The following is a 14,389-nucleotide window of genomic DNA, read 5'->3' on the forward strand; positions in this document are numbered from 1 at the left end:
TGGCTGCAATACACGTAATGGGCAAGTTCCCCATTGAGGAGGTGGTTTCCAGTTCGTACGAAGGTTTCGTGATTACCAAAATCAACGGGATCTACGTTTGCAGCTGTTATGCACCCCCGAGATGGATCATGGAGCAGTTCCACCAGATACTAGACGTGCTGACCGAAAAACTCATCGGGTGAAGGCCGATCATCGTTGCGGGAGACTTTAACGCTTGGGCTGTGGAGCGGGGGAGCAGATGTACCAACGGATCCACTTTCCGGAGGATACAGTCTGTTAGAAGCCATTGCATTGTTCAACGAAGGTACCGTTAGCACCTTTCGTAAAGACGGTCGCGAATCCATCATTGATGTTACTTTTGGCAGTCCATCCCTGATGCCGAACATAAATTGGATGGCTGCGAAGGGTATACCCATAGCGATCACCAGGCGATTAAATATAGTATCGGCCGGAGAAAGCCGGCGATAAGACAGACAGCCAGAATCTACGAGCGGAAGTGAAAGACGACGGCCTTTGACAGGGATCTTTTCGTCGAGGCACTCCGGATGGACGGTGGAAGATCGATCTTGAATGAGAACGAGTTGACAGATATGTTGGTCAGGGCAGGTGATGCTACCATGCCCAGAAAACAGGAACCGAGAAAAGAGCGGTGACCGGCTTATTGGTGGAATACAGCAATTAGCAACTATCGTGCTAGTTGTTTAGAGCCAGAAGACGCGTCCAAAGAGCCAGAACTGAAGCAGATCGAAAAGAACCTAGCGCGGCGCTTGGAGTGGCCAGGGCTGCATTGAAACGGGAGACAAAACAAAGTAAACGCAACTGCTTCAGGGAGCTGTGCCGAGAAGCAGACGCCAACCCCTGGGGTGACGCGTACCGAATTGTTATGGCGGAAGTAAAAGGTCCTGTGACTATTAGGGAGTTGTGTCCGAACAAGCTGAAGGCTAACGTGGAGGAACGTTTTCCGATGCACACCTCTACGATGTGGCCAATAATAGCGTATGGTCCAGAAGAGAGGGCTAGCGCTGATGGTCTGCAAGTCTCCATCGATGAAATAGTGGCAGTGGCAAACAGCTAAAAATGAAGAAGGCCCTTGGTCCTGATGGGATTCCTAACGTGGCTCTCAAGGCAGCAATGCAAGCGTTCCCAGATTTGTGCAGGACCGTGCTGCAGAAATGAATCGTTTGTTTGAGAAACCCCACAAACGCCATTTTTATTAAAATTGACTTTTTAACAGTTTTCGAATCCTTGAGGATATCTACACCTTCCCTCAAAATTCCAGACAAAGTTAGTTCCACGAACCCCTTTTAATTGGGGTTGCAAATATCCGTTTGTTTGAGAAACCCCAAATATCCATGTTTCCGATAATCACCTAGAGCGGCGCTGCAATAAGTACAAAATTATCATTCAATATTTATGTGCAATGTTGTAAGCAGTTTTTGCAACACAATTCAATCGTATAAAAATGTTTTCGAAATCGAAAAATTATGAGTTGGACACAGTCAAAAAGAAGAAACATAGTGTTCGCCGGACTACAGAATACAAGGCAAAAGTTATTAAAAGTAAAAGAACGGCGTATGAAATCAAAAAGAAAAGAATGTTTAAGGTGAAAAAGTGAGAGCTGATTGCAAATGCAGATAAGCTTGGATTAGTTGGTCGACAAGATATCGTAAATAAACCATTCTTGTAATCTAGATACAGTAAAAACTGTAGCAATCTCGTTCCGGAAATCGACAGACTAAACTATCCATGCGTTTCTCACAAAAGCAGTAACCCACTAATTACTATACAATGTTAATAATAGCACAAAATATAAATAAAAGCTCATTGCTTTTCCTAATGTGAGTAATCCGTCGAGCACTCCCGAGTCACTGTAAAATCAATAGTTTATCCGTTCGAAGTATTTAAGGTGCTGTTCACGTATCTCCATTTCCTTTTGGTATAACGTAATTTGAGAACAGACCCTTATTCTCAGCTTCTGCTCCATAATCATAGTACGGTTGTTATCCAAGATTTAAAATGCTTATTTTCGTATGCGATGTGAATTCGTGTTATTCTGGTCCATTTATGCAATTCAAAACCCGCCGTTATTCCATTTACCTTTTTTTTAATAGGTAAATGGAAACCATGATAAAAATTTCGATTAAAAAAGTACAAAACTTTTTCTAAAACCTGTAGTATTCTGCATCAAAATTTTTAATAAATAATATTTAGCGCCCCTCCCTTCTTTTTCTTTTTAGCGGTACGTACTAAATTAACATCCCCAGTGATATATGGTAGCAAATTACATACTATGAACATGGAAAGGTCACAAGCTTGAATAAAAATGGCCTAAAACTACTGAAGTGCACTGTCAATTTCTCGTTTGTTTGAGAAACCCCAAATATCCATCAACTTTAAAGCCTTGTAATTTTAGCTAGAATCATTATTTTGATCAAAAGATAAGTCTACATAATGTATTTTAGGTACTATCATAGAACCTCATACCAAAAAATATAAGGATTGGTTAAAAATTTTGAGAAAATCAGTTTTTTGTTGTTTTCCAAGAATAGTGTCAAGTGGACTTGTGGGGTTTCTCAAACAAACGATTCAAATGCTTAGAAGATGGTAGCTTCCCGGACCGATGAAAGATCCAGAAGCTAGTGCTGTTGCCGAAGCCAGGAAAGCCTGCGGGGGATCCAGCGTCATACAGACCGATATGTCTACTGGATACGTGCGGAAAACTCCTGGAGAGAATAATCCTGAATAGGCTTACGAGGTATACAGCAGGTGAACACGGTCTGTCAAACATACAGTTTAGGTTACGGAAAGGGAAGTCCACGGTGGATGCAATTCGGACAGTGATCGAGCGAGCCGAGAAGTCGTCCAAACAGAGGCGAAGAGGAGATCGTTTTTGCGCCGTCGTAACGATTGACGTAAAAAACGCCTTTAACAGCGCCAGTTGGGAGGCCATTGCCGAGTCACTGCATAGAATGCATGTCCTGGGATATCTATGCAGAATACTGAGGAGTTACTTTAAGATTCGGACGCTTGTTTACGAGACCGCTGAGGAGCGCAAGACGATGAACATTATGTCTGGAGTCCCATAAGGCTCCATCCTTGGCCCAACGCTCTAGAACGGGATGTACAACGGTGTACTACTGTCTCTGTAGCTGCCTAGAGGCGCGTTGATCGTCGGCTTAGCCGATGACATCGTGCTATCGGTGACAGGCGAGTCACTGGAGGAGGTAGAAATGCTGGTGACAGAGGCGATTAGAAGTATCGAGACCTGGATGCATGGTGTAAAGTTACAAATCGCCCACCATAAAACGGAGGTTCTGCTGGTTAGCAACTGTAAAACCGTACAAAATGCAGTCGTCACCGTCGGAGAGCACATTATTACTTCAACGCGCGCGGTCAAGCATCTGGAAGTAATGATAGATGACCGGTTGAACTTCAACTACCACGTGGACTACGCTTGCGAGAAGGCGGCGAAGGCTATCAATGCGATAGCTAGAATCATGCCGAATTGTTACGGGCCGAGTAGTAGCAAGCGGAGACTGCTGGCTAGTGTACCATCATCGATACTGCGGTATGGAGGTCCAGTCTGAATCGCAGCACTACGATCGAAGCGGAATCGCGTGAAGTTGAATAGTACCTTCCGACTCATGGCTGTAAGAGTGGCCAGTGCATATAGAACAATATCGTCGGAGGCAGTATGTGTTATCGCTGGAATGATCCCCATCAGCATCATGCTCGTGGAAGATAACAACTGCTACGGACGAAGAAACGCCAGAGGAGCCCGGAAGCTGGCGAGAGAAGAGTCGCTGAGCAAATGACAGCAAGAGTGGGATAGGGCCGAGAATGGTAGATGGATGTACCGACTCATACCGATTCTGCCAACCTGGTTAAACAGGAAACATGTCACGGTTGCTTCAGGCAATACCTGCAGTGGTTCGGGCACGCTGCGACACCATTCTGCCCGGAATGCAGAGAGACGGTAGAAACACCAAAGCATGTGATTTTTTAATGTCCTCGATTTGCCGCGATACGAGGGGAGATGCCGCTCCTGACAGTGGAGAACATAGTGGGCGAAATGTGTCGGGAGGAGAGCGTGTGAAACCGGTTTTGTGGCACATATTATGTTGCAACTGCAACGACAGTGGAGAAACGACCAGCGAACTACCAATCCCGATTAGCAGACAATTTTGACAGACGCATCGGTGACGAGCGTGACGGAGCAAAACAAGCTTGGACAGAAACACTACGAGGGCGGCCGTGAGAGGATGGATGTTATGTTGGTCGCTATCCCTGGATCGGTCCGCGTCTCGACAGGTGAAGGGGAAGTGCAGTGGCGAACTCGACGGAGCAGTGATGAACCCAACAAGAAACCCTGCGAGGGTGGCCGTGAGGAGATGGAAGTTATGACGGTTGTCATCTCTGGATCGGTAGAAGTCTCGTCAGGTGCAAGGAAAGTGGACGGTGAAGGAGCATGTAGTAGCAACAAGAATGGCAGAACCCTGCGAGGGTGAATGTGACGGAGTGGACGTTATGACGATCGTCATCTCCGGATCGGGGTGTACAGACACAGCCTCCCCTCGAAGTAATACTTAACGGTAGTTCCGGTGGGGTTAAGGTCAGACGCTCGTGAGGTTTTTAGTGGGTTAGAGTCCCACACTGTGCCACGTGATGTAGCAATACATCATTAGTGTGTCCGGCATTGAGCGTTTCTTCACGTAAAAAAAAAAAAACACACACACACACACACACACACACACACACACACACACACACACACACACACACACACACACACACACACACACACACACACACACACACACACACACACACACACACACACACACACACACACACACACACACACACACACTACTCAATTCGTCGAACCTTATTGATTGGGATGTGACTCGGCCTCGGTTTGTTTGAAAATTTTGATGGACGAATTTCAAAACGCTACGACGAATTTAAGAAATAAAATTAGCTGCGTAATTTCAATAAAATGCTTATAATAATCGCTTTTTAATGAAATTAAAGTACTCGAATCGTAAGCTAACTGTATTTGAGTATAACTAGCACAAGAACATTTGGATGATTCGTCAAAATCTATCCAAGAAATGATAAGAGCTGAAGTGGTTTTTCTTACTACGACGGGAATTAGCAATAAACCTTCTAGTTTTCCAAATACAAATTAAAAATAGCCATGGAGTACGCGGAAACGCACTGTCGGAAATAGATGGATCACCCTAGTATCCCGGAGCAAGGGATACTATTCACAAATTTCATAACGTTCTTGGGTGAGGAGGACGTATGTTGTCACGCCGGCAACCCACTGTGCACAGACGGGGGTGCAGTTGTTGAAAATCCTTCAATAGTCGGCAGTCCACGTTTGGTGATGCCGGTAATAGGATACTAGTGTAGTTTCCGGTAAAACGATCCCCAGTTAGTAAGATCTGAACAATTCCTTCCGCTAGTAGTCAGTGGTTAAGCTCATATTTTCTTCTGTCCCAAACTGCCAATCGGTGATGTATTTGAACACATTTGCTGTGAAATTTTTCGACTAGGCCAAGCAAGCGAATCCCACAATAGACCAGTGTTGCGTGTCTATGCAAAGTCGGGAAATCCATCGTTTGCTAGAGCAAGTAGCAAACCAAGTACCTAGTTGTAGTCAGGCAAGGGAATTGCGAGATTGCAATTTTTTGTATTCATTTGAAACGAACAAGAGTTTGTTGCTGTTCCTCTCTTTACTGTGTTTTGAAGCAAACATGTAGGCAGGCAGGCAACCATCTAACTCAACCGTCCGACCGACCGACCGACCGACCAACCAACCAACCAACCAGCCGGCAGCCAGAGCCAGTGTCGGCCTGCTGACGATGGTATAAGCATGTATGTATGTATAGCATAGTCGCGACGTCGTTCGCAGCACAGTTTGCTCTTTCTTTCTGGAGGATTGGTGTACGTGATTCTCCGTTCGAGTTCGAGGTTAGGAATAATAATAAGCGAACACAGCGATTACGCCGTTTCTGCTGCTGCTGCTGCTGCCGCTCGCTCGCTGCTGAACTGCGAATCGAAAAGCCACAGATGGAACCCCGAACGCGCGCGGATGAAGACGCGACAGACGACGGAAGCGGCTACTCCGATGCCACTCGCGCTCGCATACCGTGCCGTGCCGTTCCGTGCCGTGCCGTCGTGTGCTCGGTGACGTTTTTTTCCTCTTTCGAATTTTGTACACCGCAGCCAGAGCCAAGCCAAGAGCCAACCCGATCGACGATGCTCGTACAGCGCACGAGAACTTGAGGAAGAAGTAATCAAATATCGGACTGTGCGTGTATTTCAAGCACACGAAACAAACCCGCATGTATTGGTAATGCTTTACATTTTGGAGACTGAAAACAGAAAGCATAACAGTGGCAAGCAATATCAAGAGTACGTAATATGCTTTGATGGATTTGTTTAGCCTACAAAATGCTGAGCGCGTGTGTATGCGACCCATAGATCTGGCCCATAGCTGGCTGGCTGGCAGAGCAGTTCGAAAGAATGCAAGGACGTTACACTTAGGGGTACATTATGCTAGACTACCAACAACAAAGACTGCGACGACTGACGACAGGAAAAGCTTACCTAACGCCCCATCTGTTGCCATTGATTATGTATTTTTCCCTTCTTGCCTTGCACTATATTTGTTTTCTGTGCTTGATGTTTCTGCTGACGTTCAATCAAAGCAATTACACTGCGGTGCACTACCCAGCCAGTACAAACCCAGTGCAGCGATAACGTTTGGCTACGAGACGACGACGGCGACGACCAACAACCGGGCGACAGACGAAACTGCGCATAACCGTAAACAGGTAGTAGTAGAGAGAGATAGAGTAGACCATCATCGACGGTGACGGACTACCGAGCTTTATTTTCGACTTAAAAATGCTAATGAGTTTATCCTTTTCGGTTGCCCTGACTTTGACGCCCTTTTCGCTCGAATGTTTATGATTTCTAATGAAGCTGTACATAAATAAATAAAATCTTTCGCACTGCACTCGGTTGACCGTCTGCCTGCCTGCAACGAGCCTGACCTGACATGATGGAAACCGATGCGTATAATAGAGGCGAAACGACACAGTTTATGAAGTGTGATTATGCTAACAAAACGAGGCATGATTTGAAACTGATCCCACAAGAAACAATTCAGGTAATTTAGAGACGGACGAAACTATTTGAATATTAGAGCGCAGCATCAATTATCGCGATCTGCTCAGGACGTGATTGCGGTCTTATCAAGGGGATGTAGCTCAGATGGTAGAGCGCTCGCTTAGCATGTGAGAGGTACGGGGATCGATGCCCCGCATCTCCAAAGGTGTATTTTTTATTACATTTGCTATGTATGCTTACAGGCTGCCCATCAAAAATAACAACAGCGAGATTAATAGATCCTCTTTCCTTCTAAAGTACTCGCCGGCGTTGTAGGGGAGGCTTTTTAAAAATTTCTTAGAGAAATCAGAGGGGTTGTGTACAAGATACGACCGCATGTTGGAGATGAATGAATTTAAAATTTAAAATTTCTTTAATCAATAATAAAAAATGCGTTGTATGTAACATTTATCAAATTAGTAACATTTGTATACGTTCAATCTTCAAAAGATTTCAGAGTTACTTCTATGTGCATTTGGAAACAATTTAACAAAATCAAGAGCACAAACTATTGCTTTCCTGCTACCTTGCAGAATTTATAGATTGTTTTTATTACCAATCGTTCCCCCACGTTGAACGGATTTTACCAATTCAATCCCATTTTATCAACAGCACATCTTTTCACTACACTTCCAATGAAACGGCAAGCATGCGTATCCATACAGAATAGCATAGCATAGCATAGCATAGACAACCGTACACATCATGGGTGGCTGATATGATGTACCCGTAAGTACACCATACACCTTGCCATGTCCTTACGATTGTAGAAATGGGTACGTTAGTTGACCATCTACTTTAAGAGGATGCGCAAAAACTCATGCAATCTTCATAGGTGTTGTTGTACCCAGTAATATACGATATGAACAAAATATTAAAAATAAAATGAAATAGAACAATCTCACCATCAATCCTTCGAATGAAAAATAATTGCGTCAGTTTCCATCATTCTAATATCCAATAATTAATTTAATTTTTCCTTACGATATCCATGTGCATTATTTAAGCTTGTTACGGTTAGAGTCTTAATTGTACAATAGGAGGTGCTTGATGAGCTAAAACAAAACAAATAATTAAAATAACATATTATACTCACCTGCTACCAAGGCCGTGTGGCTCAGCCGTCTGCATCTGGGAACCACGCGGCATCGCACCTCCTAGCTTAGCTACTCAATCGAGTATTACCGGGTATGGCCCCGTGGAGGCGCTAGGCAGGAGCTTGGGCTGGCAAAAGCTATGTTGGTCGCTTTCTCGTTTGCCTTCCTCATTTCATACCCAAACATGCGTATCCATACAGAATCATATTAAAATCGAACACTATACAGCTGTGCCTGGTAAGTGGCTGGGTGATGCGGAATGTAGACCTCATAGTGGTCGTTAGCCTCTTATCCAGCAACTCCGATCCCGACCTCCTCGTGGTACCAGGCGGAATATAGGCAACCTTAGCAGAGATCGGGTAACCAAGCCCGGTAGAAACCAAGGTCGAATACTAACCGGGAAGGAGGTAAAGTGAGTCTCGGCACTATAAGATGGCAGCCCCATCGCGAGACTCGGTAGTGCTGCCCCAGTACGGCTACACACCTAAATAAAATAACTAACAAAATTCAAGCAAATTCGGAGCGGAATATTCGGCATCAACCTAGGTGACGGAACAAGGACGACGAATGGAGACTCGGTACTTGGAACTGCAGATCGCTAAATTTCGCAGGTTGCGAGCGGGTGCTGATTGAACACCTTGAACCCCGCAAACTCGGCATCGTAGCTCTGCAGGAAATCTGTCGCAAAGGAGAGAAGGCATGGAAGATCCGTGTCGGAAGGCCCAGTTTTACCAGAGCGGTGGCGGTACCAACGAACTGGGAACGGGCTTTGTAGTGTTGGGTGGAATGCAGGATCGCGTGATACATTGGAAATCGCTCGATTAATCGAGTAATCGATTAGAACATGGAATAATCGAATAATTTGTAATCGAATAGTTCAAAGGAGATAAAAAAAATGCGAATAATCCCCATTAATCGTTCATAATTGTCCGATCAATCAAATTTTTAAGCGAAATATTCCAATACTTATAGTCGAATACTAGTAGCACGAATACTAAACTAATCGATTAGTGCATACAACGCTAACCGATTAATTGGTAATCGAATAATTGAAAATTTCGGACATCACTAGGTGCGGATATTGATTCCGACCATTACCGAGTACCAGTACATGTGCGCTCAAAGTTGTCCACCGTATACCGGACACGTCAAGCCGCTCTCCTCGGATGAACATCTGAAAAGAAGTCAAACGAGAAATCAGGCTGCTGAAGACCAATAAAGCCGCTGGGAAGGACCGCCTACCGGCAGAGCTTTATAAACATGGCGGAGAAACGCTTGCAAAGGCTCTACACTGGGTTATTTCGAGGATTTGGGAGGAGGAAAAGCTATCGGAGGAATGGATGGAAGGAGTGGTTTGTCCCATCTACAAAAAGGGCGATCGGCTAGACTGCTGCAACTATCACGGTATTACGCTGGTAAACGCCGCCTACAAGGTACTCTCCCAGATCCTGTTACGCCGGTTGACACCGATAGCACAGGGTTTCGTAAGGAATTATCAGGCGGGTTTCATGGGGGCTCGCGCAACTACGGACCAAATTTTTACTATCCGACAGATCTTGCAGAAATGTCGAGAGTACAATGTGCCCACGCATCACATCTTTATTGATATCAAAGCAGCATACGATACAGTCGATCGAGACAAACTATGGCAGATAATGCACGAACACGGTTTTCCGGACAAACTGACGCGACTGATCAGTACGACATTGGATCGAGTGATGTGTTTCGTACGCATCTTTGGGACACTCTCGAGTCCCTTCGAGACGCAGCGAGGGTCGAGACAAGATGACGGTTTATCCTGCATGCTGTTCAACATCGCCCTTGAAGGGGTGATGCGACGACCGGGCATCGAAACGAGAGGCACGATTTTTACCAAGGGTAGCAAACTTCTAGGCTTTGCAGATGACTTCGATATCATAGCCAGGAATTTTGCGACGGCGGAGGCAATCTACGCCAGACTGAAAACGAAGTCTAGAAGAATTGGGCTAAAAATAAATGCGTCGAAGACCAAATACACGAAAGGAAGAGGCTCAAGGGAAACACACGCGCGTCTCTCACGGACGGTAACCGTTGACGGCGACGAAGTGGTAGAGAAGTTTGTGTATTTAGGATCGCTGGTGACCACGGACAACAACGCTAGTAAGGAGATCCAGTGGCGCATCGGGCCTACGGAAAATCGGGCCTACTTTGCCCTTCGTAAAACGCTACGACCAGGAAGCATACGCCGCCGCATGAAGCTAACAATAACAAAACCCTTATTAGACCTGTAGTTCTTTATGGACTTGAAGCCGTGACGCTGCTCACGGAGGACATATGCGCCCCTGCCGTGTTCGAGCGGAAAGTGCTGCGGACGATATTTGGCGGAGTACAAACTAAAAGCGAAGAGTGGCGGAGGCGTATGAATCACGAGCTACAGGCACTGCTTGGGGAGACTCCCATCGTACATCTAGCGAAAGTTAGCAGGCTACGGTGGGCCGGACACGACTTAAGGATGCCGGACGATAGTGCGACAAAAATAGTCCCCTTCAACAACCCCACCGGCACCAGGAACAGGGGGGCCCAACGTACACGATGGCTCGACCAGGTCGAAATCGATTTGCGACTTCTGAGATGACTAGGAAATTGGCGACGAGTGGCCCAAGACCTAGTTGAATGGAGACGAGTGCTTGAAACAGCACGGGCCACCCCGGCTCTATGCTGAAGAAGAAGAAGAAGAAGAAGAGAAGGATGTGAGTTAATTTTTTTTATAAAATAAATTGTCTGTGGGCTCTACAGCCTGAAAAACTCGAAAAATGAGAGTACGAGTTGGGTTACCGCTTCCAGCACGAAACAAAAATGAAAATTCAAACAATGGAATTTACGAAAATCAGTCAAAAAATTTTTCTTTCGTTCTTGTGTTTTTTCCGTACTTTTCTGCATGGAAAATAATAACGTATAGAATAAAAGCAAGAATAGATTTGGTTTTCACGTTTAAACTTAAGATAAACATACTTAAAACGCACATGATAATTATAATAGACCGTTGTATTTGTATTAAAAGATGTGGCTTTTCGGTCTCGGGTTTCTTACGCAAACTTTATTTTACGTTTTCGGCTGACGTTTCGAAGGTCTATGCCTTCAACGAAACGTCTGCCGAAAACGTAAAATAAAGTTTTCGTAAGAAACCCGAGACCGAAAAGCCACATCTTTTAATAATTAAAACCCACATTTTTTTTTGCCTGATTAAAAAAAAATCTCCATGTTTGTTTTCACTGTATTCACTGCATTTTTATTGCCAATCAGAACACTTAGAATGCATTTTCATAAACAGAATTTTTGTTTTAATTGAAAAAACTGCCCACGAAATTCATAGAATCAATGACGACTCATTTCTCCTTAAGTAGCAGACAGTGCGGGGTGATAATGAGAAATGAGTAGTGAGGATGAGTTATGAGAAATTAACAGTGAGACGTGAGAGGTGAAAAGTGATTAATGGGTAATAAGTAGTGAGATGTGAGTAATTGGAGGAGAGAAACGAGTAGTGAGAATGTGCAATCAACTAGTGGGCAATACGCATTGCGTAGTGAAAAATGAGAAGTGAGTGAGGACAAGTGAGTAATGAGAAGTAAACAGTGAGAAGTGTCTAACGAAAGAAGAGAAGAGAACTTGTAAAAATTAGACTAAAAAGTTAATAATAAGAGGGGATTGAAGAGCAGTAAGAACTAAGTGGCGAGAAGTGAGTAATGAGTAATGAGTAATGAGAAGTGATTAGTGAGCAGTATGTATTGAGAACTGTGTTATGACAAGTGAGTAATAAGAGGTATAAGGTGTATAGAGAAACTGAGGCTCTTAAGCAAAAAAACGGTTTTGAATTTTTGATATATTATGTAATTAACCCTCCAACGGGCAGCAACGTAAAAACGATGCGATCAAATGGCTACTTTATCATGAAAGCACACTCAAAAGAAACACGATTGTTGATTTTCATGAAAAAAATATTTAACTGGAGGACCGCCAGGTATGAAATAGTCCAATTTCTCTATTTCGTTTTTCATGCCTAACGCTCTACCCAAATATGCTTTCAGTTCAAATATAACACAAAATTGAAATAAAGCATGTAAATTACTCATAGTATAAAATTTTGAGGTCTAACATTTTGTTCTAGATATGCTTTTTCTTCAAAAGTAAAAAAACCAATATTGGCATTTGTTCGTAATTCTTGTTTTTGAAAGATGATAACTTTTGGATGCATGGTCAGAATGTTGTGATATTAATATCAAAATGTCTGAACATATTTTCTCTGTTGTCAATTTAAGACAAATGTCGTATGTGTATGTTCTGGAGCTCCAAAAGCGTAGGCCGTCTATAGACGGTCTTACCCGTTAGAGGGTTAAGAATACTTAGACTTTCAAAAATATATATATCTAAAAATTGGGTTCTTTTCGATTCACATCATGAAAACACCAAAATACAGTAGACCAACCTCACGTTTTTGTCTTGACGTTTGTGATGATGTAAGACCTTTTAAGTAATTTTTTGTAACAGTAGTTTTTTAATCGATGGAGACTTGCTTCGAAACGTCATACAAACTTATTAAGCGTTGCTTCAATGACACTCACTTGCATTATTTTCCACTTTTTCCTCTTCACACCTTGACTCCATTGAGATATCTATACCTATAAAAATGGATTTCTGTCTGTCTGTCTGTCCCTATGTTCCTTTTAGAATCGAAAACTATTGAACCGATCGGCGTAAAAATTTGCGTGTAGGGGTTTTTGGGGCTAGGGAAGGTTCTCTCGATGGCAAAAGACCCCTTCCCCCACTAAGAGGGGGGGCTCCCATACAAATCTATGCATATAAAAATGGATTTCTGCCTGCTCTATGTTCCTTATAGAATCGAAAACTATTGAACCGATCCCTCCCCTCACTAAGAGGCTCCCATACAAATGAAACACAAATTTCTGCATAACTCGAGAATTAATCAAGCAAATGGAACAAAATTTTACATGTGGGTGTTTTTGGAGACAAGAATTTTTTCTATGGTGAGTTGAGACCGCTTCCCACTTTAGGAGGGGGGGCTCCTATACAAATTAAACACAAATTTCCTCATAACTCGAAAACTAATTAATCAAATATAACCATATTTGGCATGTGGGTGTTTTTGGAGGCATGAATTTTTTATATGATGAATTGAGACCCCTTACCTTTTAGGAGGGGGGGCTCCCATACTAATGAAATACAAATTTCTTCATAACTCGAGAACTAATTAATCAAATGGAACCATATTTGGCATGTGGGTGTTTTTGGAGGCATGAATTTTTTCTATGCTGAATTAGGACCCCTCTCCCTTTTTAGGAGGGGGGCTCCCATACAAATGAAATGGTGAATTGGTGTTCCGCAAAATGATATTCGGCGAAATGATTTGTAATGATGGCGAATATTTAAATTCTATCCGCTTTATTTTATCAGGCTAAGCAATGGGGGGAGTTGTTTTCTACTTTACTGTGAGGAAAATTTGTTATTAAAACACCCATGAACTTCCCAGAAACTTGCAAAACTCAAGATTGTGACAAAGGTCATCCGAAATTCACGATTTATATACAACACAGTTTAGTTTGTGGCAATACGAAGTTTGTCGGGTCAGCTAGTGTACCATAAAAACCTATGTTTCATTACTTTCTTTTACCCGTTCCCTCCGTCGCTTGTAAAAAAAACTACTTTTATAAAAAATCCAATAATTTTGAAATTATGTAAAAACTTGGGTTTCAATCTAATATGTTCAATAGAAAGCTCATTTAGGTTACAACATTTAATGAAAGCTCATTAACGCACCTTTCATTTAATATCAAAATTATTAAAATTGGTTGAGTTACCCCCTTTGGTTCGTTTCGGCTCGCTGATTCAGAAGCTCTCGTTTCGGCTCGCAAGTGTCAAATGCATTTTAAACGCATTCCTTACCAATGTTAAACTAAAATTAAAATGAAATAAGACGCCGAGCTGAATTGGTTCACAACTCAAAGCTGTAAAAATAACTTCGTCGGACCAATCTATTCTAAATTACGCACATTTTGCTGTTGTTCTTGGAAGTTTTGTAAAAAAAGAAGGCAATAAAAGTATGTATGTTGGTTTTT

At 43.2% G+C, this 14,389-nt stretch overlaps 1 non-coding gene across 1 annotated transcript; it reads left to right on the forward strand.

Moving 5' to 3' along the window:
* The first annotated feature begins 7,272 nt into the window (after positions 1 to 7,272).
* Positions 7,273 to 7,345, forward strand: Trnaa-agc (transfer RNA alanine (anticodon AGC)). Its single transcript has one exon. It is a non-coding gene; the product is annotated as a tRNA-Ala (tRNA).
* Positions 7,346 to 14,389: the final 7,044 nt, after the last annotated feature.

The sequence above is a fragment of the Sabethes cyaneus genome, chromosome 3 (genome assembly GCF_943734655.1).
Source record: "Sabethes cyaneus chromosome 3, idSabCyanKW18_F2, whole genome shotgun sequence".
Taxonomy (NCBI): domain Eukaryota; kingdom Metazoa; phylum Arthropoda; class Insecta; order Diptera; family Culicidae; genus Sabethes; species Sabethes cyaneus.